The 22690-nt window shown below is 42.9% G+C and overlaps 1 long non-coding RNA gene across 2 annotated transcripts; it reads left to right on the top strand.

The window, feature by feature from the left end:
- The first annotated feature begins 149 nt into the window (after nucleotides 1-149).
- On the top strand, nucleotides 150-7879 carry LOC144225403 (uncharacterized). Of its 2 annotated transcripts, XR_013333291.1 has the most exons (3): nucleotides 150-463; nucleotides 1503-1587; nucleotides 7753-7879. It is a non-coding gene; the product is annotated as an uncharacterized LOC144225403 (long non-coding RNA). The 2 variants fall into 2 exon arrangements; XR_013333290.1 differs by lacking the exon at nucleotides 1503-1587.
- Nucleotides 7880-22690: the final 14811 nt, after the last annotated feature.

The raw sequence follows: 22690 nt of genomic DNA, 5'->3' as shown, positions 1-22690 counted from the left end.
CCCGCCGGCACGCGCGGGGCCCGACGTCATCTACTCGTTAGCATTCAGAGCCTTCCTTGCAGCATGTGGCCTGCCTTTATTAATATGTATGAATTACTATTTCTCCCCTAACATTGGACTTTCCGCTTCTCTCATGAATATTCAGGGTCCAAGATGTGTGCGTGCAGTAACTCCCAATACGGATACCTCACCGCGCCTGACATGAGGTTCTCCATAAAAACATAGGCAGGTGGCTGAGCGGATGGGCAGGCAAAGACGCTAAAAGAAGCCCCTGGGCTTTTGGGGCTCCTCATTCCACTACACTGGGACCGAGGTGGGCAAGCTGAGGGGTGCCTGCCATTCCAAACCCGGTTCAGACCTCAAGCCAAAAGCGACGGACGCGTTTACCACCCCAGGATGCAGGATGAGAGCTGGATCCAGGCGCACAAAACTGAGTGAGGTTTCTGGCACAGGAGGACTTGAGGTAATAGGGGACAATGCACCAGGGCACATAAGGAAGGACCCTGGGGTCTTATGGAAATGTATTCATTCATTTCTCTTGTCTGCTATGCATATAGCTGCTGTCAACACAAAGTCTAATAATTCATGAGAGCAGATAAGTAAAAGCACAAGAACTTCAAGTACCAGTGGAAGGCACCGGGAGAGCATGTCTGCTTGGAGAACCCGCGTGCTCTCATCAAGTTAGAGATGAAGTCAGACACACTGGTGGAAGTGTGATGGCGGAGCACCTCTGGGTGACTCTTGAGAGCTTCAGTTGAAAGTGGCAGAGAGCGCCTTTTGGCTCATTTATGCATTCATTCCCCAGACATTTCAACTATGACATGGAGGTGGAGCAAGGGAATAAGGTCCCAGTGAGATGACAGGAAGACTTGGTCATTTCGCCCTTCAGGTGACATTAACCAGAGGATTTCTTCCCGATAGAGGGGAAGAAAAGGCAATAGTTAAAAGGTCCCTGAATTGACTTTCTTGGGAAGATACCCAGTTCTGTGACTTGGGCAAGTTAACCTCCCTGTGCCTCATTTCCTCTTCTGTAAAATAAGGATAAATTATAGCACCCACCTCGGGGGGCCTGATGTAGGATTAAAGGAGTTAATACATATAAACTATTTTCAGATACAGTAGAAGGCACTATGTAAGTCTTGGCTATTATCTTCTCTAGGAGAAGCTTGGGGACATTGTACTAGAGGCCACCTTCTGTCCTGATCTTCAAAGCATGGGACTCACGGGTTTGAGAGAGGTTTCCCAGGAAGCACGACAATGTGCTAAAGAGCATGGGCTCTGCAGAAAATTCAAGTTCAAACCCCAGTCTTCCATTTATTAGCTGGTGACCTCGCACAAGTTACTTAGCCTCTATGAGCCTGTTTCCTCATCTGTAAAGTGGGGATTCCAGTATCTACTAAGGGTTGTTGTGCAGGTTAAATAAAATAATGCATGCAGAATGTTTAGCATGGTGCCTGGCATATTCAGTAAGTGAATTCTGTTGTTTTTCTTATTTTTGTGAGGATTTGAAGGAACCAGAAGTTGACGGCTGGTATTGTAGGCATCTGGGATGAGAATGTCCTGAACATGACCAAAGTTATTCTTCCAGTAATTATTTCTTTCACTTAATTATGGTAAAATATATACATAACATAAAATTTACTGATTTAACAATTAAAAAACACTTTTTAACGTTTTATTTATTTTTGAGACAGAGCACGAGCAGGGGAGGGGCAAAGAGAGGGAGACACAAAATCAGAAGCAGGCTCCAGGCATTGAGCTGTCAGCACAGAGCCCGACATGGGGCTCAAACCACAAACTGTGAGACCACGATCTGAGCCAAAGTTGGACGCTTAACAGACTAAGCTGTGTGTTTTAACCATTTTAATTTTTTTTACGTTTATTTATTTTGAGATAGAAAGAGGGGGAAGGGGCTGAGAGGGAGAGGGAGAGAGAATCCCAAGGAGGCTCCACACTGTCAGCACAGAGCCCAACATGGGGCTTCATCTCACAAACTCATGAGATCATGACCTGAGCTGAAATCAAGAGTTCCACACTCAACCAGCTGAGCCACCCACACACCTCTTTCACCATTTCTAAATGCACAATCCAGAGGCATTAAGTATACTCACTTTATTATTGCAACTATCTCTGCCGTCTACGTGCACAACTTTCTCATCCCAAACTGAAACTCTATATTAATTAAACAATAAACCTCCATTCTTTGTTCCCTGCACATCTTGTAACCACCTCTCTACTTTCTGTCTCTATGAATTTAACTATTCTAAGTGTCTCATATAAGTGGAACCATCCAGTATTTGTCCTTTTGTGTCTGGGTGATTTCACTTTGTGTGTGCTTTCAAGATGGGATGATATTCCCTTGTGTGGCTCTACCACATTTTATTTACCCATTTGTATGTGGATATTTGGGTTGTTTCCAACTTTGGGCTATATGAAAAATGCTTCTATGAATATAGGTATACACATTCCAGGCAATATGCTGTTGTTGTTGTTTTTTTTTTTTAATTGCATTCTGTGACCTGTGCAAGAAGCTGGGGAGGTAAAAATGAAAGCATGCCTTCTAGAGGTTCAGAGTTTAGTACGGTGACTTCCGAACTCTGCTACTTGGAACCTGTAGTAGGTTGAATAGTGTGTCCTCCCCCACCACTATCCCAAATTTATACCCACCCAGAACCTCAGAATGTGACCTTTTTTGGAAACAGTGTCTTTGCAGATGAAATGATTTAAGATGAGATCATAGTGGATTAGGGTGGCCCTGAATCCCATGACTGATAATATCATGAGAAGAGAGGACCCAGGGCGCCTGGGGGGTTCAGTCGATTAAGCGTCCGACATCAGCTCAGGTCATGATCTCACAGTTTGTGGGTTCGAGCCCCGCATCGGGCTCTGTGCTGACAGCTCAGAGCCTGGAGCCTGTTTCGGATTCTGTGTCTCCCCCTCTCTCTGACCCTCCCCTGCTCACGCTGTCTCTCTCTCTCAGAAATAAACAACATTTTTTTAAAAAATTTAAAAAAAAAAAAGAAGAGAGGACCCATAGAGACACAGGGGAGGACTGTGAGAGGGACTGTGTGATGATGGAGGCAGAGCTTAGAGCAAGCAGTAGAGGTCGGGGTAGGGGCACCAAGGATTGCCAGGAACCACCGAAGCTAGGAAGCGGCCAGGAAGGGTCCTTCCCCAGAGCCTGGAGAGGGAGCACGGCCCTGCTAACAGCTTGATTTTGGACTTCCAACCTCCAGGACTGAGACACTATAAGTTGTTCTTGTTCTAAGCCACCCACTTAGTGGCGATTTGTCATGGCAATGCTAGGAACTGAATACAGGTTTTAGTAGTAGGAAGTGGGGGTGCTGCCATCACAAATACTCTAAAACACAGAAGGGGCTTTGAAATTGGGTAATGGATAGACGCTGGGAGAAATCTGAGGCGCGTCACAGAAGAAGTCTGGACTGCCCCGAAGAGACAGTCATATATTGGTTGAAATATGAGTTAAAGGTGGGGCGCCTGGGTGGTTCAGTCGGTTAAGCATCCGACCTCAGCTCAGGTCATGATCTCACAGTGGGTTCAGGTCCCACGTCTGGCTCTGTGCTGACAGCTCAGAGCCTAGAACCTACTTCCGATTCTGTGTCTTCCTCTCTTTCTGCTCCTCTCCCACTCATTTTCTGTCTCTCTCTCTCAAATTTAAATAAACATTTAAAAAAAAAAGAAATATGGGTCAAAGTTGGGGCACCTGGGTGGCTCAGTCAGATGGGCATCTGACTTCAAGTCAGATCATAATCTCAAGGTTTGTGGGTTCAAGCCCCATGTCAGGCTCTGTGCTGACAGCTCAGAGCCTGGAGTCTGCTTCGGATTCTGTGTCTCCCTCTCTCTCTGCCCCTCTCCCCCCTCTCTCTCTCAAAAAAATAAACATCAAAAAAAATTTTTAATTAAAAAAATATGGGTCAAAGATGATTCAGAAGAAGGCTTGGGGGTAGGGGGAGGGGGTAAAAGGAACAGCTGTAGAGAAAGCTTCTATTGCTGCCGAGAGCACATACATTATCATGAACAGAAAGATGCTAGAAATATGGATGTTGAAGTGCTTCTGGCAAGATCTCAGATGGAAATGAGGAACATGCTGTTAGAACTAGACAAATGATGATCTGGTTATAAAGTGGCAGAGAACTTGGCTGAACTGTATTCTGCTGTCAGATGGCAAGGAGGACTTTTGATCGGTGAACTTAGATATTTAGTGGAGAAGATTTTTGAAGGGTGGAAAAGTTGGTCTGGTGTCCCCTTGGTGCTTACAGTGTAGTGCAGTGAGGAAGGATGGCCTGGACCCCCTGTACATCGAAGGTTTCTGAGAAGTGTATCCCAGCAGATGCACTGCCAACCTGGGGTCGAAAGGATCAGAAATGGGATGAAATGAAGGGAGACTGTTGGGTTTCTGAAACCCCCAGACAGGAAACAGGCTGATAGAGGCACTTGGCTGCAAGCACTTGGTATCCTCCAAGAAAAAGGAAGAACAACCATGGGCCTGGAGGAGGCTGGATCTCCTAGCCACACAGGATTATTATCAGGCTTTGAAACCTGGTGGAATTTGCCCTGCTGGGTTTCAAACTCGCTTTAAACCGGGGGTCTTTTTTTCTCCTTCCATTTTCTTCCTTTTAGGCTGGGATTGTATATCCTATGTCCTACTCACAAGCAGAGAGGGGCAGAGAGAGGGAGACAGAGGATCCTAAGTGGGCCCTGCACTGGCAGCACAGAGCCCGATGTGGGGCTCAAACTGTTGAACCATGGACACTTAGCTGCTTAAGCACTGAGCCAGCCAGGCACTCCTACCCTTGTGTGGTAGAAGCTGGCGGGTTCCACAGGTCCACAGAAGGAGGGGACATTTGCTTCGGGGTGTATCATACCCACAGTCTCACCCACACCTGATGTAGATGATAACATTTGGAACTTTCTGAGTTGATGCCATTTTGATGAAATTTAATCTTGGAATGGGTTAAGACTTGGGGACTTTGGGAGCAGCTGGGTGGTTCTGTCACTTAAGCGTCCGACTCTGGGTTTCGCTGACAGCACGGAGCCTGCTTGGGATTCTCTCTCCCTCTCCCTCTGTCCCTCCGGCTCGTGCATGCTCTCGTTCTCTCTCTCTCTCTCTCTCAAAATAAATACGTAAACTTAAAAAAAATGACTTGAGGATGTTGGGATGGAATGAATGCACTTCACACAGGAGGGCCAGAGAGCAGACTATAGGGGGCTGGAAAGTGTCCTCCCAAAACTCACGTCCACTGTGTGTTAGTCCATTCGGGCTGCTATAACCAAGTACCACAGATGGGGTGGCTTATGGATGATGGGAATTTATGTTTAGTGGTTATGGAGGCTGGAAGTCCCAGGTCATGGTGCCAGTGTGGTAGGGTTCCAGTGAAGGTTCTCTCCCAGGTTGCAGAGGGCCACTTTGTCACAAAGTGCAAGGGGCTAGGGATCTCCCCTGGGCCACTTTCATAAAGGCACTGATTCCATTCATGAGGGCTTCGCCTCATTTGTGGGGTTTCCCAAAGGCCCCACCTCCGATACCATCACTTTGGGCATTACGTTGCCAACCTATGAATTTTAAGAGGACACAAATATTCAGACCACAGCAACCCCAAACTTTAGAATGTTGACGTTACTTGGGAATAGGGTTGTTGTTTTTTTAGATGTAAATACGGTGAGATCACACTGGATTAGGGTGAGTCTGAAATCCAGTGACTTGGTGTCCTTGTTGAGGCAGGCTCAAGAAACTAACCCAGAACCCTTATATGCTCTTCTGAATTATATAAGACAATTCAACATTCAACACATATTAGAACCTCCTATGTGCAATCCATGTAAAACTTTGGCTCAGGACCTAGGATATATTAAGTGCTTCAGTAAGTGCTGTTTATATGTTATTGTTGAAAGTTCCAGAACTCTTCTTAGGGTTGACAGGTAGAGCTAGTCCCACCCCCCACCCCACATCTCCAATCAGGGTAAGTCCAACTCTATTTTATTTTTTTAAAAAAATTTTTAATTGTTTATATTTGAGAGAGAGAAAGAGAGCACAAGCAGGGGAGGGGCAGAGAGAGAGGGAGACAGAATCCAAAGCAGGCTCCAGGCTCTGGACTGTCCGCACAGAGCCCAGGATGGGGCTTGAATTCATGAGCAATTAGATCATTACCCAAGCCAAAGTCAGACACTTAACTGACTGAACCACCCAGGTGCCCCCCAATTTTATTTTTATATATACTAAGAGATTTTTTATTATCATTTTTAATGTTTATTTAGTTTTGAGAGAGACAGAGTGCAAGCAGGGGAGGGGCAGGGGAGAGGGAGACGCAGATTCCAAAGCAGGCTCCAGGCTCTGAGCTCTCAGCACAGAGCTTGACATGGGGCTTGAACTCACAAATCACGAAATCATGGCCTGAGCCAAAGTCAGACGCTTAACCGACTGAGCCACCCAGGTGCCCCATACTAAGAGATTTTAGAGCTTAAGAAAACTTCCCAAGAAATGACACTCCCAGTGGACAAAGTGGTAAGTGCTTTAAAGACGATATATTTTTTTAAACATCTATTGAATTTACTCTTTTGCTTCTTTTTTTTTAGGTTTATTTATTTATTCTGCGGGGGAGGGGAAGAGAGGGAGAGAGGGAATCTCAAGCAGACTCTGCACTGTCAGCACAGAGGCTGACGTAGGCCTTGAACTCATGAACCCTGAGATCATGACCTGAGCCAAAACCAAGAGTTGGACGTTATGCAACTGAGCTACCCAGGCACCCCAAGATATAAAATGTTTTCAACAAAGGTCTCTGGCTGCTGTGCAGGGGTTTTGCCTAACCGGGGTCACCTAACTCAGAACAGGTTTCTGGATGATTGCTGGAGGAGACTCTCCTGTGGGGTGCAGGATGTTTAGCAGCATCCCTGGCCACTAGATGCCAGTAGCATCCCCCCAGTTGTAACAACCAGAATTGTCCCTGAACTTCAAGTGACCTCTGGAGAAGAAAAAAATCACCCAGCTGAGGACCACTACCTTAGACATAGGTCTTTAAGGGGTTAGTGGGCATTCTCTGATAGGATGGGCTGCATTTCCTGCGGAAAAAACTAGGAGAGCCAAAGCTTGGGTACATGCAAAGGTATATATGTGCCTTTTAAGAAGAAAGACTGAGGGGCGCCTGGGTGGCTCAGTCGGTTAAGCATCCAACTTCGGCTCAGGTCATGATCTCACGGTTTGTGGTTTCAAGCCCCGCATCAGGCTCTGTGCTGACAGCTAGCTCAGAGCCTGGAGCCTGCTTCAGATTCTGTGTCTCCCTCTCTCTCTGACCCTCCCCTGTTCATGCTGTCTCTCTCTCTCTCTCAAAAATAAATAAAATATTTAAAAAAAGGAGAAGAAGAAAAACTGAGGCTGGGTCATAGGTTCAAAGGGCAGGTTACTGGAAATACAGGGTACATAATACTCCTGGAATCACACTAATGCCATTCTAAGGGCTTATTTTAGTTCCTGAGCTGAACTTATTTTAATCCCTAATTTCCTTGCTATAGCCAAAGAATCTTGGCATATATACAGCATTTGAAGGTCGTCTGGTCTAACCTCCCACTAGGTGATGTCAGTTAGACACCTCTACTGACGAAAACCTGAACTTGCAAGGCTGCCCTTCCTTCTTTTTTTTTTTTTAATGGCTTTCAAGGCTAGAAATGGCTTGTTATTGTTCGAAATTCAGTGTTAATATGATATGTATTGTGCTCGTTCTATTTGATTTTCCTTAGAACGATCCTTCTTGAAGAAGCCGGTTTTCCACAGTGTTCTGGAAATGAGCCGCTGAATCTTTATTGAAAACCTACGTCAATCACAACCCAGCAAAATAAAGATGAGCTCATCGCTGCAAACATTTAAGGCTGCTTGGTTTTTCTATCACTGGTGGCTCTCAAACACCAACATTCAATTCCAGCCCATATTCATCCCTGTCTTCAATCTCCAGGGTTGATTAAACTCCCTGATTTGTTTCCTCAAGGGAAGTGGAATATTCCCCAAGATTCAAGATCTATTCACAGCCATCTCGTCAGTAGGTAATTACTGTCTACCACAAAGCACAAGCACCCAGAACAAGATCACATTATTTTCAAAAAGAATAAGCAGGACTATAAAAATTGACAATAAATCAACCCCAAGGATAATTACAAATTCCAGAATAGTCACCTCTGTTACCTGATGAAAAATGACAAAGTACATGAGCTAGTTGGCAGATAAGAAATTGAGATCGCTTGAGGTCTTGGAAATCTCTTTGTGTGTAAATATGATGAGAATTTTTTTTCTATAAAGAAAATATTTGGCTATTTCAGGAAAGGAGAGCCACAGATTTTAATAGGAAATAGACAATGAGGCCTCCAGTGTGGGGGAAGCTTTTGGATCTACAGTGGTCAAAAAAGAAAGGTTGTTAATTTTCCCCTCTCTGTGGCTACCAAGTGATTTATCATCAGGGATCAGCATGTGGCTGGGTGAATAGGGACAGAATAGGCTTATTGTTGCCTCCTACTCTCAATAGGAAATAGAGCCTCAACCACAGTGTCATGAGGGAAGTCCACTCATGAGGTAGTTTTGTTCCATGAGCTTACTTCTAGATTAATTCTTGGTTATCTTGGAATCTTGGAATATATACAGCCAGCCAAATAGACACATCATTTATATAAACCCCAGAGGACTGACTGCCTCTTCCTTCAATGGCAGGTACTCTCTATTTTATGCTACCCCAGGATGCCCTGGTGTTCATAAATGTGATGATTCAGAAATGAACTTGAGGAAAAAGAAAATGACGATTAACACTGTCATTTCACTGCACTAGTCTGGCCATATAAAAATCACTTCACCAACAACCCCCCAGAGCCCCACATGACCTGCAAATGCCCTAGTCCTCCTTAAGATGTGACTCTGAGTCACGACAGCATTTTCGACCCTGTAGAAATGAGCAAAGAACCTCCAAAGTCTTCACAAAGTCATTGTCGCCAGGATTTAAATAAAGCAGTCATTTCTAGTTGTCACATCCTACAAGGTGAAAGCTTCCCAACATTGGACATCAAGCCCCAAAGAAGAGGTGTGGTTGGTGAGGAGCAAGATGGCTTCCCCCAAATGTACAGACCAAATGAAAGCCTGCAAAATTCTTGACATGGCTTGGCATTGTAACTGGGTTTGGGGGAGCTATGAGAGGAAAAATCCGCTGTTGGATATTGATCAAATCCCTGGAACATGTGAACAGAAGTCCATGAGGCAAATAGTGACTTAGAAACACACAGAGCAATTAGATATAGAATGAACAGGCTTGGCAATCTATAATCATTCAGAAGCTGCTGATTTTGTAGGTTTGCATATTCAAAACAAATCCAGATTCTTTCCAGAATTTGTTCATCGGGTCCAATGGACATGAACGACATGGAAAATGTATAAATCAAAAGATGCTCACTCGTCACCTGTCAGAAGAGGAAAGATTACCCCATGATCTGATAGTGATTATTCTTAAATCTTTTTGTAAACCTTGTTTAGAACAGAAAAATATGTGATCCACATTGAATAAATCGAGCTCTCTTGGGGCGTCTGGGAGGCTCAGTTGCTTAAGCATCTGACTTTAGCTCATGTTATGATCTCACAGTTAGTGAGCTCTAGCTCCACATCGGGCTCTCTGCTGCCAGCACAGAGCCTGCTTTGGATCCTCTATCTCCCCTTTCTCTGCTCCTCCCCCACCTCTCTTAAAAATAAACATTTTTTTAAAAAAGATTTTAATAATCCAGCTCTCTATACTTGAAAGATCTAGAAAACATTCTCAGTTTAGTATCATACAGCTGTGTGACTATGGCTGATCTGATTATCTAGACCAGATTGCAAGAGAAAGAAACTAGGAGCAGCTGGGTGGCTCAGTAGGTAGAGCATCTGAATTAGTCAGGTCATGATCTCACAATTTGTGAGTTCGAGCCCTGAATAGGGCTCTGTGCTGACAGCGAGGAGCCTGCTTGGGATTCTCTCTCTGGGTCTCTCTCTCTGCCCCTCCCCCACTTGTGCACATGCTTTTACTCCCTCACTCTCAAAATAAATAAGTTTTAAAAAGAGAGAAAGAAGAAAACAAAGGGAAAGGAGGAGAGGGGAAGGGTGCATGGTGATTGCAAACTGGGAGAATCTCCATAAAGCTAGGACTCAGCAGTTTGGGATTTCAGTGTCAACTCAGCCATTAACCAGCTCTGTGACTTAGGGAGAATTAGGTAGGTTTCCTGAACCTCAATTTCCTCATCCACAGTATGAAGGGCTTCAGATAAGATCTCTTTCTTCTCTTAAACTTTATCAATAAACTCTCTGGTTTCTTTCTGAAACCAATCGCAACAATTTTATTTAAATGGACCCCAAACTCACTGAGGAAACTTGGAGTATCTTTTGACATCTTTGCCTTTGCGTCTCCATTTGTAGACCACTCAAGTATTTCGTACAGGCATTGTGAGAAAACAAGATGACACAAACTTATTTATGCAAAACCCTAGGGAGAGAGCAAAGTAATTTAAATCTACAAATTAACTCCAAATTCCATTTTATTCAGGGATTCCCTCTAACCAAGCTTCAATCGCTACTCAGTCAGAAGAAGGATTTATAGTCAATGGATGTTCTTTCATATCCCCTTCTAGGATTTCCAGATTTACCAAACAAAAACATGGGACACCCAGCTAAATGTGAATTTCAGGTAACTAATGAATATTAAAAAAAAAAAAAAACAGATGTCACAAATATTGCATAGAATACACTTGTACTAAAAATGTATTCATTGTTTGCCTAAAATTCAAACTTAACTGGACACTCTATACCTCCATATTTTATCTGGCAACTCTTTATCTACCTTTACTTTGGTGGCGATAGACTAATCCTAAATGATGTGCATGTGTGTGTATGATAATGAATTGCATTGCATACTTTTGTACTGCTTCTCTCAATAAAAAAAAGTTAAAGACACTGTTTCTAAATAATGTTTTAATTGTCCTTGGATAATAAGTCTGACCTGTACATCATTATCTGTCTCTTTCTCTCCCCTTTCCAGGCTTATAGAATATCCTTTGTGGGGGATATTTTTATGGAATATCTGACTCCTAAGTTCACACCCTGTCAGTCCATCACAGAAACCATGAAGGAGAGGGATTCTAGCTCAGCCTAGAGAAAGGGCTGCCTGGGCACTGCCGTTTGCTCCTTCCTCTTCAGAAGTTATTTCTTCCTGGCAGATCTTGTTTGGTTTTGTTTTTACTACCTTCTTAGCCTTTCTCAACCTTATTGCATCGTTAGTTCTTGCCTTACGTGCTGCTTGGAAATGTCCTCGTCTTTAATACAAGATGCTCGGATTCTCAGAGCCCTACAAAAGCTCTGAGTGGTATTCTGCCTGCAATCAAAACTTAATGTCAGAATTTGCCCACATGTTGTGAGATGTTTTACACTGTGTCTCTCAGCCCCTATTTCTTTCTTGCTGCCGCTGATACATACTTTAATACAGAAAAACATCAAGAGATCTAGATCGTGTCCAGTTTAGATGCCATATAGCCCTACCCCAAGTCCCCCTGAACTGGATTATAGAGTGAGTTTTTAACTGATCAGAGGCTTCTCACTTGAGGCCACTCAGAGAGCTGGGCATCTTTCCTCCATTTCTCTCCTCTGCAAGGAAGGCTGCTTCCCCCTCCCCTCTTCCACAGGACTACCTCCCACCGCCTCCAGCCCTCCACCCCTTGCTGACTTTCACTGTGGCTGCCAGGTTGCCATGCCAATAATGTTCCCATGGTTACTAAGAAGAGCTGCTGCATTCCCATAGGCAGCCTCTCTACCCAAAGAGAAAGGGAGACCATTATGCCCCCAGGGCAAAAACAAGGACTAAAACAGGGTCTTAGCCCAGGGAACCTTAGAGGACAGATCTTGCTGATCTCCAATGTCTCCAGGAGGGACCTGGGACCAAATCCCCCTGCCTTCACACAAGTTCTCTCTTCCTAAACCTAGGGAGAGAGGTGCCTGGCACTAGTTCAAGTCCATTGTTTTGCCTAGTGTGGGGTCCGAATAGACATCGCATTGTGAAGATCAAGTTAATATGTAAATACACTAATACATCTGGGCTCTTTGTCTAGCTAGGAAAATAGCAAAATGCAAAACATGCTTCGCTGTCGCTACAGTTGGATGTCTTTGCCTGGAAATCTGCTGTTCTCCTCATGGTACTCCTCCCTGGATTAACTATCTTAGGTCATGCTACACTTTTAAAAAATCAAAGCTCATTTTCTCGCAAATATAAATGCATATGAATAGAAAATTAAAAATAAAGTCAAATTTTAAAAGTGATTTACAGTCCCAAAATCGAAATATTTACTTCTCCTTTTTAAAATATACACTGGGGGAGGGGGGTNGGGCTGGTGCCTGGATGGTGAAGTCAGTAGAGCGTGAAACTTTTGATCTCGGGGTTTTGAGTTTGCACCCCACGCTCGGTGTAGACTACTTAAAAATCAAATCTTAAAAAATAATAATAAAATAAAAAATAAATAAAATACACATTTTTGTTGATGCTGGGTTATCTTCTGTTGCTGTAGAACATCATTTTTGAAATATGGTGTACTTTCTTCAGATTTTGCTATGGTGAATTTTTTTCTCTGTATTTATCAGTTGTCAAATAAAACCTGGAAATTCCTCAAAACAAAACAAAACACATAGTTACCTTCAGTGCCTAAATGCAGGGCATAAATTTGTCTTTGAGAAAATTGTTCCTCCAGTGAGAGGAAAGAGACTTTTTTTAAAAGTTTATTTATTTATTTTGAGAGATAGAGGTCAAGCATGAGAGGAGCAGAGAGAGAGAGAGAGAGAACCCCAAGCAGGCTCCCCACTGCCAGTGCAGAGCCTGCATCGGGGCATGAACTCATGAACCGTGAGATCTTGACCTGGGCTAAAACCAAGAGTTTGACACTTTACCCACTGAGCCACCCAGGTGCCCCAAAAGAGACTCTAATCTTTGAAGGTGGGAAATCTACACCAAGATGAGTTTGCATAAACAAAACTTACTAAAATAGCCCTTATGTTCCATTAGTTCTCCCCTATATTTCCTAGTCACTTCCCCACAATTTATTATCCCTTGAAATCCAAACCCACTTTCTTTTGTCAAAAGAGTATAAAGCCTTCAAGTCTAAATGTTTCTTTGCTTTTCACTTGTTTTCTGTGACCTCCCATGCACATAAGCTAAGTCTTTTCTTCTGTTAATCTCTCTTTTATCAGTTTAATTCACAGGCTCCAGGTACAGAACTTAAGAGAGTGGAGAACATTTTTTTCCTTCCTAACACACTTATGTTCATAGCAACATTGTTTACAATAGACAAGAGTTGGAAACAACACAAATATCCATCAACAGATGAATGGATAAACAAAATGGGGAATATTCATACAATGGAAGGTTTTTGAGCCTCTTTGAAAGGGAAGGAAATTCTGATACATGCTAGATAGCCTGTGTTACTCTTAAATATAAAACTGTCAGTTATTTACTAGCCAAAAAAAGGGGGTGGGGTATTCAGGAAGAGCAGAGAATTGACATCTGGCACCAGCAAGCTATGGCAAAACCATAGGCAAGTCTGCAGAGCAAAGGGGAGGAAGGCTTTCATATAGGAAAAGAGAAAGTTGGGAGGGTTGTTATATACAAAAAGTCCATTGGAGTAACTTGGGAGACTGAAATATAGGTGCTTTTCATTTGCTGAGCTGTGACTCTTTCTCTTTGGCCAAGCTGTTGCTGGGGAAGGAGGAAAGCTTTACTTCCTCCTGCTGATCCACACAGTAAAGTAGGATCCATGGGCAGAGTCCATGTCTTCCTATTGGGTCTGCAATTACAGATGAGTGATAGGGAATGAGAGCTCCCCCTGCTGGCCTCCAACGCCACTCTAAACAAGGTTTTCTTTCATTAATTTTCACATTTGGATGCACCTTGGAAGACATTTGCTAAGTGAAATAAACCAGTCACAAAAAGACAAATACTGTATGATTCCCTTTATAGGTATCTACAGTAAATTCATAGAAACAGAAAGCAAAGTGGAGGTGGTTGCCAGAGGCTGTGGGAAGAAGGAAATTGGGAGTAGTTATTCAATGAGTATAAAGTTTCCGTTTACAAAATGATAAAGTTCTGAAGATGGGTTGCGCAGCAAGATGAGTACGCCTAACGCTATCAAATTGTACACTGAGAAACAGGTGAACATGGTAAATCTGATGTTATATGTGTTTTACTACAGTTAAAACACCCAAACAAACAGAGTTACCATGTCGTCCTGCAATCTCACATCCAGCAGTTTTGGATACATACCCCGGAGAAATGGAAACATTATGTCCACACAAAACCTGTGCAGGAACATTCATAGCAGCATTATTAACAATAGCCAAAAAACAGAAACAAGGCAAAAAAAGTCCATCAACTGATGAATTGATCAACAAAATGTGGTATATCTACACAATGGAATATTATTCAGTTACAAAAGGAATGAAGTGTGCTAAGTGAAAGCAACCAGACATGAAAAGCTACATAGTATATGATTCCTGAAGAGTCATGTACAGAGAAAGAAGCATTAGTGTTTGCCTAGGGCTAGGGGAAAGAGGTGGGAATGGGGACAGACAACTAATGGATATAGTTCACGTTGAGTGCAAAAAAAAAAAAAAAAAAATCCTAAAATTAGATTGTGGTGATGGCTGTATAATTCTGTGATATATTATAAGCCATTGAGTTATATACTTTATATGGGGGAAATCTATGAATTATATCTCAATAAAGATGTTTAAAAAACTGAAAAAAATCAGAAAGAAATATTTAGGTCTTAGCAAATTGCTGTGTTCTAATTGCTCTTGTAGCTTAACAGGAAAAAATCAAACAAAGCAGAGCCGCCTGACCTGACTGTCTGGTTAACTAAGGAGCGATTCTTTCCAGATTGTTCTGGGGACGCCTGGCTGGCTCAGTTAAGCATCTGACTCCTGATTTTGGCTCAGGTCATAATCCCAGGGTCATGAGATGGAGCCCTGCTTAAGATTCTTTCTCTCTCCCTCTGCCCTTCTCCCCTGCTCATGTGCTCTCTCTCTCTCTCTCTCCCCGCCCCCCCCCCCAAAAAAAGATTGTTTTAATTCCTGGGCTCAGCAATTCTGTCCAGAAACTTTATTTTTAACTCTGCCATAAATGTATTCCTTCTTTAGTTCCTGGGCGTCGTCAAGGTGAAGGGCAGAAGAGACTATTTTCTAAGCATTTATTGGAAAGGAAATCCCTAACATTATACTGTATTGTCCCAGACAACTTATTTCTCTTTTGCCTCAATGTCATCATCTCTGAAATGGTAACAGTAATGTAACCGGGTGGCAGGGGTGCAAGAGCAGCTGGGTCCGGGGGTCCCAAATAGACTAGGTTTGGCCATTTGCCACTGATAAAATCCAAAAGCAGGGAAAGGAAGGGGTGGGAAACAAAGGAATTTATTTCAGCGAGGCCAACACCAGGAAGACAGCGGGCCAGAGTCTCAAAGACTGTCTCCAAAGTGCCAAATATTCTTCTAGGTTTATATAAGGACAATGTGGGACAAAGGTGGGTGGGTGCATGCGGCTGGGCAGCAAAGGTCAGGTCCATCATTGTCTTGGAGTCAATCACAAGGGGTGTTACTGGCTCCTTACTGCTTGGTGGGGGGGTAGTTTCAGTTCTTATCAAGGGACGCACTGCCCCCTCAGTCTTTTGCCAGAGTTAAAGATAAGCTAGAAAGAAGAACTTAATTAGAAAATACAGGCTGAGGTCATAATGGAGGTAGAAGTCCTCTTTCAATAATAAATATCATTCCTGGGCACCTGGATGGCTCAGTCAGATGTTTATCAGGCTCCATTTCTGTTCAGGTCATGATCTACCAGTTTGTGAGTTCAGTCCCCACACTGGAGCACAGAACCTGCTTAGGCTTCCCCCCCTCCCCCCCTGCCCCTCCCCTGCCCTCTCTCTCTGTCAAAATAAAGAAATAAACATTTAAAGAAATAACAAATATCATTCCTGTCAGTTTACTGGGTGTCTCCAGTGGAAAACTAGNTTGAACCCACGAACCGCAAGATCATGACCTAAGGGAAAAGAAAGTCGGACGCTTAACCGACTAAGCCACCCAGGCGCCCCGGAAAACTAGTCATTTTAAGAGCACACTCTTATGGCTTACCTCTTCGGACTTCCTTTGCTGTAGGGGTAAAAAAGCTTCCATCTACTCTTTTAGGTTCTGTATCTATGTCTGTGAATCAAACTGGCTTTTGAGAGGGATGGCTGGGTGGCTCAGTCAGTTAAGCATCTGACTCTTGATCTGGACTCAGGCTGTGGTCTCATGGTTTGTGAGTTTGAGCCTCGTATTTGCCTCTCTGCACTGATGGTGTGAGCCATGCTTGAGATTCTTTCTCTGCCCATGCTCTCTCTAAATAAATAAATTTATTTTATTTTANTCGAACCCACGAACCGCGAGATCATGACCTAAGTGAAAGTCGGACGCTTAACCGACTAAGCCACCCAGGCGCCCCTCTAAATAAATAAATTTAAAAAATTACCTGGTTTATGACAAACTAGCAGGAGAAAAGTATACACATTGTCTTCAATATTTTTTATGTAACCATGGGAGTCTTCGTGAGGAAAATGAAGACCCCCCAGAAACAGTCAGGACCAAGAGCTTATATACTTTTTAAATAAAGAAACGATAAATTTGTGGAGAAGCGAAAAGACAAAGACATTTGAAGCAAAGGCAGTACATTGTGTGAAAGTCAGTAGGATATATGTGGCGGAAATTACTGGAAGATCAGAGTTATTTTGGTAGGTCTGTTCATACAAATCCATTTCCACATCAATTCCCAGTCTCTAGTGACAATATTCTTGTCTGGCTGGTAAGGGAAGACACTTTTCTCATGGGAAATTTTTTGACCAGCTTTTAGTCAGAGAGCCCTTCCTGCATCTGTTTTCTCCAGTGCTTTCAGCTCAAAATAATCAATGTACCAAAGCAGCACATTTTAGGGTGGGGTGTTCCGGACCCCTCACCACCCTTGAGCCACTTTGCAATTTTGTAAATTGCAAATAACTCCTAGAAAATGCAAAATAAGTCTTGCCTATAAACATGCAAATTAACTCTGCCAAACAGAGAGTGGCTTCCCTCTTCCCTGAGCCTGGAGGAAAAGTCAGATTATCATCCATTTGTAAATTCATTTTGACATTCCTTTATTCCATATAAATTTGTGTTTCTTTGACTTCTCCTTTAAACTGGTTGTAGCATTCTACCGATTCCCACATTAACAATTAATTTAATTTTTAACCTGTGCTGCTGTTGCTTCTAAGCTGTGAGAGACTCCTGTTATGATAGGAAAAGATAGGCTAAAATAGGCAGAGAGGAAAAGATTAGGATTTGAGGCCCCTGGGTGGGGAAAAAACATATTTTGGAACAATGCTGGGAGTGTCTGACCACTGCAAACCCCTTCAGGGTTAAGGTTCCTCTTAGGAACGTAATAGACACCACCTACTCCTCTCAGAATTCCCTCAGGGATTTGACAAAAAACTTGGCTGAAAATAAGTAGACCATAAAACCTATATGACCCACAAGGAACGGTGTGGCCATAGACCACCCCTCACACAATGGCCAAGAGCCAGTCAGGAATGGACAACCCAGCCAATAGACCTGAGAAGGAGCAAGGGGGAAGGGAAGGGGAGGGTGGTGGCCAAAACCTTATAAAACAAAGTCCCTTGTCCATAGTCAAGGGTATTCACATTCAAATGCCCCCTCTCCGCAAATAGAGCTTTCATATTATTCTTCCTTTCTGATAAACACTTTCATTTCTTTGCTACAACATGGATGGACCTAAAAACGTTTTGCTAAGTGAAAAAAAATCACAAAGGATCACTTATTGTATGATTCCATTTACAGGAAACAGCATCGTGATGGAGACCTACTTTAAGATCTCAGAGTCCATTTAAAGATTATTTTAAACTGAAGACTTTAAGACACAGCAGAAGCAAAAAGAAGCCTTTTCAGAGGCTCCCTAATCTAACTACAAGAAAAAGTCTTTTCTGGATTGAAACTGCCATAAACACCCTCGGGGTACCTCACTTCCGGAAAGAAGATGGGCCTCTCACAAGGGGAAGAGAAATGGCATAAACAAACTTTATTACAAACTCATACTTTCCCCCTTGCTTCCCTAAAAGCCCATTTGTCCTTCCTGAGGACAAATAAACCAAAAACCCCACCGCAGAAACTCTTCCCATAGAAACTCTCTGTCGCCCCCTTTCTTTCCTCTATTAAATTGATGTATAAACCCTAGTCTCTAGCTGTTCGGAGAGCCTCTTGAGCTGAATGGTCCTACATGCCTATAAATAAAACTTCTTTTCTTCTGTTCATCTGTCTATTGCTAATTCAAAGGCCCCGTTACTGAACCTAACGGTAGAGGAAAAATTTTCTCTGCCCAAACAGGCAAAGAGAATAGGTATATCTATAGAGAGACAAAAAGTGCATCTGTACCTGCCTAGTGGATGTGGGCCGGAGTGTGTACTAGGGAAAATGGAGGATGACTTCTAACGGGCATGGGGGTTATTTTGCGGGGAGTGAAAATGCTTTCAAATTGATTGATAACGGATGCACAAACTGCACTAAGGGCCATTGAATTGTACACTTTGAATGGGCAAGTTGTATAATGTGGGAAGTGATGATGCTTGGGGTGATGGTGGGGTGGTCCAGAGCCAACAGCCAAGAAAGAATTCTTGAAGATGTTTTTGGTGCAAAAAGGTGATTTTATTAAAGCACAGGGATAGGACCCGTGGACAGGAAGAGCTGCACTGGGGTCATTGCTGGTAACTAATATGCCCTCAGGTTGGGAAGGGTCAGGGACAGAGTAAGTCTCTAAGGAATTTTGGAAGCAAGGTTTCCAGCACTTTGAGGGGCTATATATTGCCAGGGAAACACCATTTATTACCATTTAATAAAACCTCAATCATGAGATCCTTCAGATATATATGGGGGAGGGCGGGGGAGGGCTAAGCTTGGAGTAAGATTGCCATTGTGTATCTTGGAGCAGTTGAGATAAAGGAAGTTGACTTAAAGGATCATGGAGGTTGGGATAATGTTAAGATAAGATTCTCTTTTGTCCCCAGCAAAGTGTCATCCTTGAGGCAGCTGAGCTCCTGGAGGGAGGTCACTCTGCTTGTTTCAAGGACTTGTCAATGGGCTATAAGCAGTAAGGGAATTTAATTTTTCATTTGCCTTAGTTTCCCACATCACCACAGCAAGCACTTTCCTTTACTCTTGAGGAGTCAGGAGTGTCCAAGGAATATCACACATATTTCCCCCTGGCTGGGGAGAGGGAGGCGGTCTATATTTTGCCCTCAGTTTGCCCCAAACTCCTTCATCAGGAATTAAATATCTCAATATAGTTGTTTTTTTTTTTAATTCTCTAAGTCCTTTCTCTCAAATCCTCACCTTGATTTTTCTACCAATCCTGGATTGTCGTATCATGATTCTTATTCAGTCTTATCCTATATCAACTCCCTGGTGATTGAAAAAAATTGCTTAAAACCAAACTTCACATTTTCAGTATTTTGACTTATCTTCCACCTCTGAGACACTGCCAAAGCTTTGTCCAGGTGGGGTGTTTCTCCATATTAAACTCAGCTTTGTCCTACTGACAGAAAGGACTGGTTTGAGAGTCAGTTTGGGGGGTGGGGGGTAAAAATATACATAACATAAAACTCAGCATAGACACCATTATCTTTAAGTTTATTTATTTTGAGAGAGAGTTTAAGTGGAGGAGGGAGAGAGAACCCAAACCGGCTCCTCACTGTCAGTGCAGGGCTCACTGAGGGGCTTGAACCCAGGAACCGTGAGATCTTGTCCTGAGCCAAGTCAGATGCTTAATCAACTGAGCCACCCAAGCGTCCCTAGCATATTCACTATTTCTAAGTGTACCGTTTGGCATTAAATGCATTCATATTACTTACAACCCTCATCATTATCTGTCTCCAAAATGTTTTCATTATCCCAAACTGAAACTTCATAACTATGTAAAAATACCCTCCCCCCTCCCAGTGCTAGGTATCTATTCTAGGTGGAATCATGCAATATTTGTTCTTCTGTGTCTGGCTTCTTTCACTTAGCATAATGCTTTCCAGTTTCGTCCAGGGAGTATGTGTTGGAATTTCATCCCATAAACCCCTCAATTCATCCACATTCCAAACCTCAATTCATAATCTTTAGTCTTCTATCTTTTACTCTGTTTCATCCTCTCCCTCATTTCTGAAACACAAAGCTGATCTCATTCCTTCCCTGTTTCCAATGCTTTGGGTTTTGTTTTTTGTTTTGTTTTGTTTTGTTTTGTGTTGTTTTGAAGTAATCTCTACACCCAACATGGAACTCGAACTCACAACCCTGAGGTCAAGAGTCTCAACTGAGACTTCTAGGTGCCAACTGAGCCAGCCAGGTGCCCCTGATTCAAATGTTTTAATGTAAAAGTCAAGAACTGGCAATGCATGGCTGAAACTTCAGCTTTTCCAATATCTAGAAAATCAGAAGATTTTCCATGGAAATCCTAATTTCTGGCCTCTCTTGAAGAAGTGTATATCATCTTGCAACATTTCCTGCATTGCCAACTAGCAGCGACTACCCAGAGCCAAGTAACAACTTCTTCCACCCAGTCCATCCTGCTCAGCCGGCTTTGTGGGGCCTCTAGACATCTGACTTCTTCACAAGCCATGTTTGAACAGTTCTTTGGGGCTACAGGAAAAAGTCAAGACAAATTGTCTCCTTAGGCAGCAATAGGTAAAGAATTAGACATCCAGGGATGCCTGGGTGGTTCAGTTGGCTAAGTGTCTGGCTCTTGATCTCAGCTCAGGTTTTTGAGGTTTTTTGGTTTTTGTCTTTTTGCTTTTTTGTTTTGTTTTAAGCAGCAGGCAAAAGTTTATTAGAATATAAGATTAGAAAGGAAGAATAGAAGAAAAGCTCTCTTTACAGAGAGAAGGTGAATGTCCCTTGCAGCTCAGGTCTTGATCTCAGGGTTGTGAGTTCCAGCTTGGGGGGGGCGGGGGGTGGTGAAGGGGTGGCTCCGCCCTGGGAGTGAAACCTACTTAAAAAAAAAAAAAAAAGAATTAGGTGTCTATATCACCTTGGTGTGATCTTCAAAGCAGTGCTGAGCGAAGAAAACAAAATTAGAAGCAGGCTGAGATCTCTAGCATATTATTTATGTAAATGAAAACTATGTACACATTATAAGACGGTTCATGTTTTACAAGAACATGTTCCAATAAAATGATACATATCAAACACATGGGAACATTTGCGTAGGAAAATATGGGGAAGGGGGGGCTCCTGGGTGGCTTAAGCGTCCGACTTCGGCTCAGGTCATGATCTCACGGTTCGTGGGTTCGAGCCCCACGTCGGGCTCTGTGCTGACTGCCAGCTCAGAGCCTGGAGCCTATTTCAGAGTCTGTATCTCCCTCTCTCTCTGACCCTCCCCTGTTCACGCTGTCTCTCTCTCTCCTAGAAATAAAAAAAAAAAAGAAAAAGAAAAAAGAAAATATGGAGAAAGGGGGATGGAGACTGGTGATACAGGGACATGCAGAAAGGAAGACAAACAAAAAAAACAGCTTTTCCCAGAGCAGTGATGGTGGTGTACTTTGAGCTGAGAAATACAATGAAATTTATTAGCTGTAACTGATCAAAAAAAGAAAAGCAGAGAAAAGAAAAGAAGAAAAAGAATTAAAACCAAGAAGCTAAAACTCCTTAGCAGTTTTATACTACTTTCCGTGATGGTCTTTGCTTGCCTTACCAGCCTCTCCTTCCTGACTCCCCTCCCATGGTCCTGTGCTTGTGGCTTCCTTACCTGTCCCTCACCCTAAACCAGAATGGTAATTCTTCCTTTTGGCCTGCAGAGATTTGATCAACCCTTCAAAACTCAACAGGAATGTCACTTTTTAAGAACCTCTTCCTTGACATCTCCAGGCAAGCAATAGAGATCTTCCTTGTGATTTGTCCCTTATTCAACTTCAAATTACACTTTCATGTTGTTGTCATTATTTATATACAAATGTTTCCTGTATTGGCAAATGTCTCCTGCAATACGGTGTGACCCCCTTGAAAACACTGACTAGTCGCCTACATGTCCTTAGCACTGTCAGGACTGGGTCCAAAGCAGATGCTTGATAAATAATTTGGGATCAGTGGAGCACCTGGGTGACTCAGTCAGTTAAGCGTCTGACTTTGGCTCAGGTCACGATCTCCTGGTTCGTGAGTTTGAGCCCCTCACCGGGCTCTCTGCTGTCAGCACAGAGCCTGCTTTGATCCTCTGTCTATCTATCTGTCTGCCTGTCTCTGTCTGCTCCTCCCCTACTCTCTGCTCTCTCTCTCTCAAGACTAAATGGACATTAAAAAATAATAATAATTTGGAGTCACTGACCATCATGAAGCAGAAGTCTCTCCAAATTTTGGAGACAATATAGTATAATGGTTAATTGTACAAATTTTGAAATAACACGGATCTGTGTTTGGAATAGTTTCACCACTTATTATCTGTCTGTCCTTGGACAATTACTTAACCTCCCTAAATCTCCGTTCCTTATCTGTTAATTGAGAAAGAAAGACTGATAACATACCATTCTTATAGAGTTGACCCGAACTTTAAATTAAGCATTGAATGTAAAATACAAGCCCTGGGGTACCTGGCTGGCTC

This window comes from Crocuta crocuta, unplaced genomic scaffold (assembly GCF_008692635.1).
Source record: "Crocuta crocuta isolate KB4526 unplaced genomic scaffold, BGI_CrCroc_1.0 scaffold172, whole genome shotgun sequence".
NCBI lineage: Eukaryota > Metazoa > Chordata > Mammalia > Carnivora > Hyaenidae > Crocuta > Crocuta crocuta.
The sequence above is the reverse complement of the archived record's forward strand: the minus strand, read 5'-3'. Positions and strand labels throughout refer to the sequence as shown.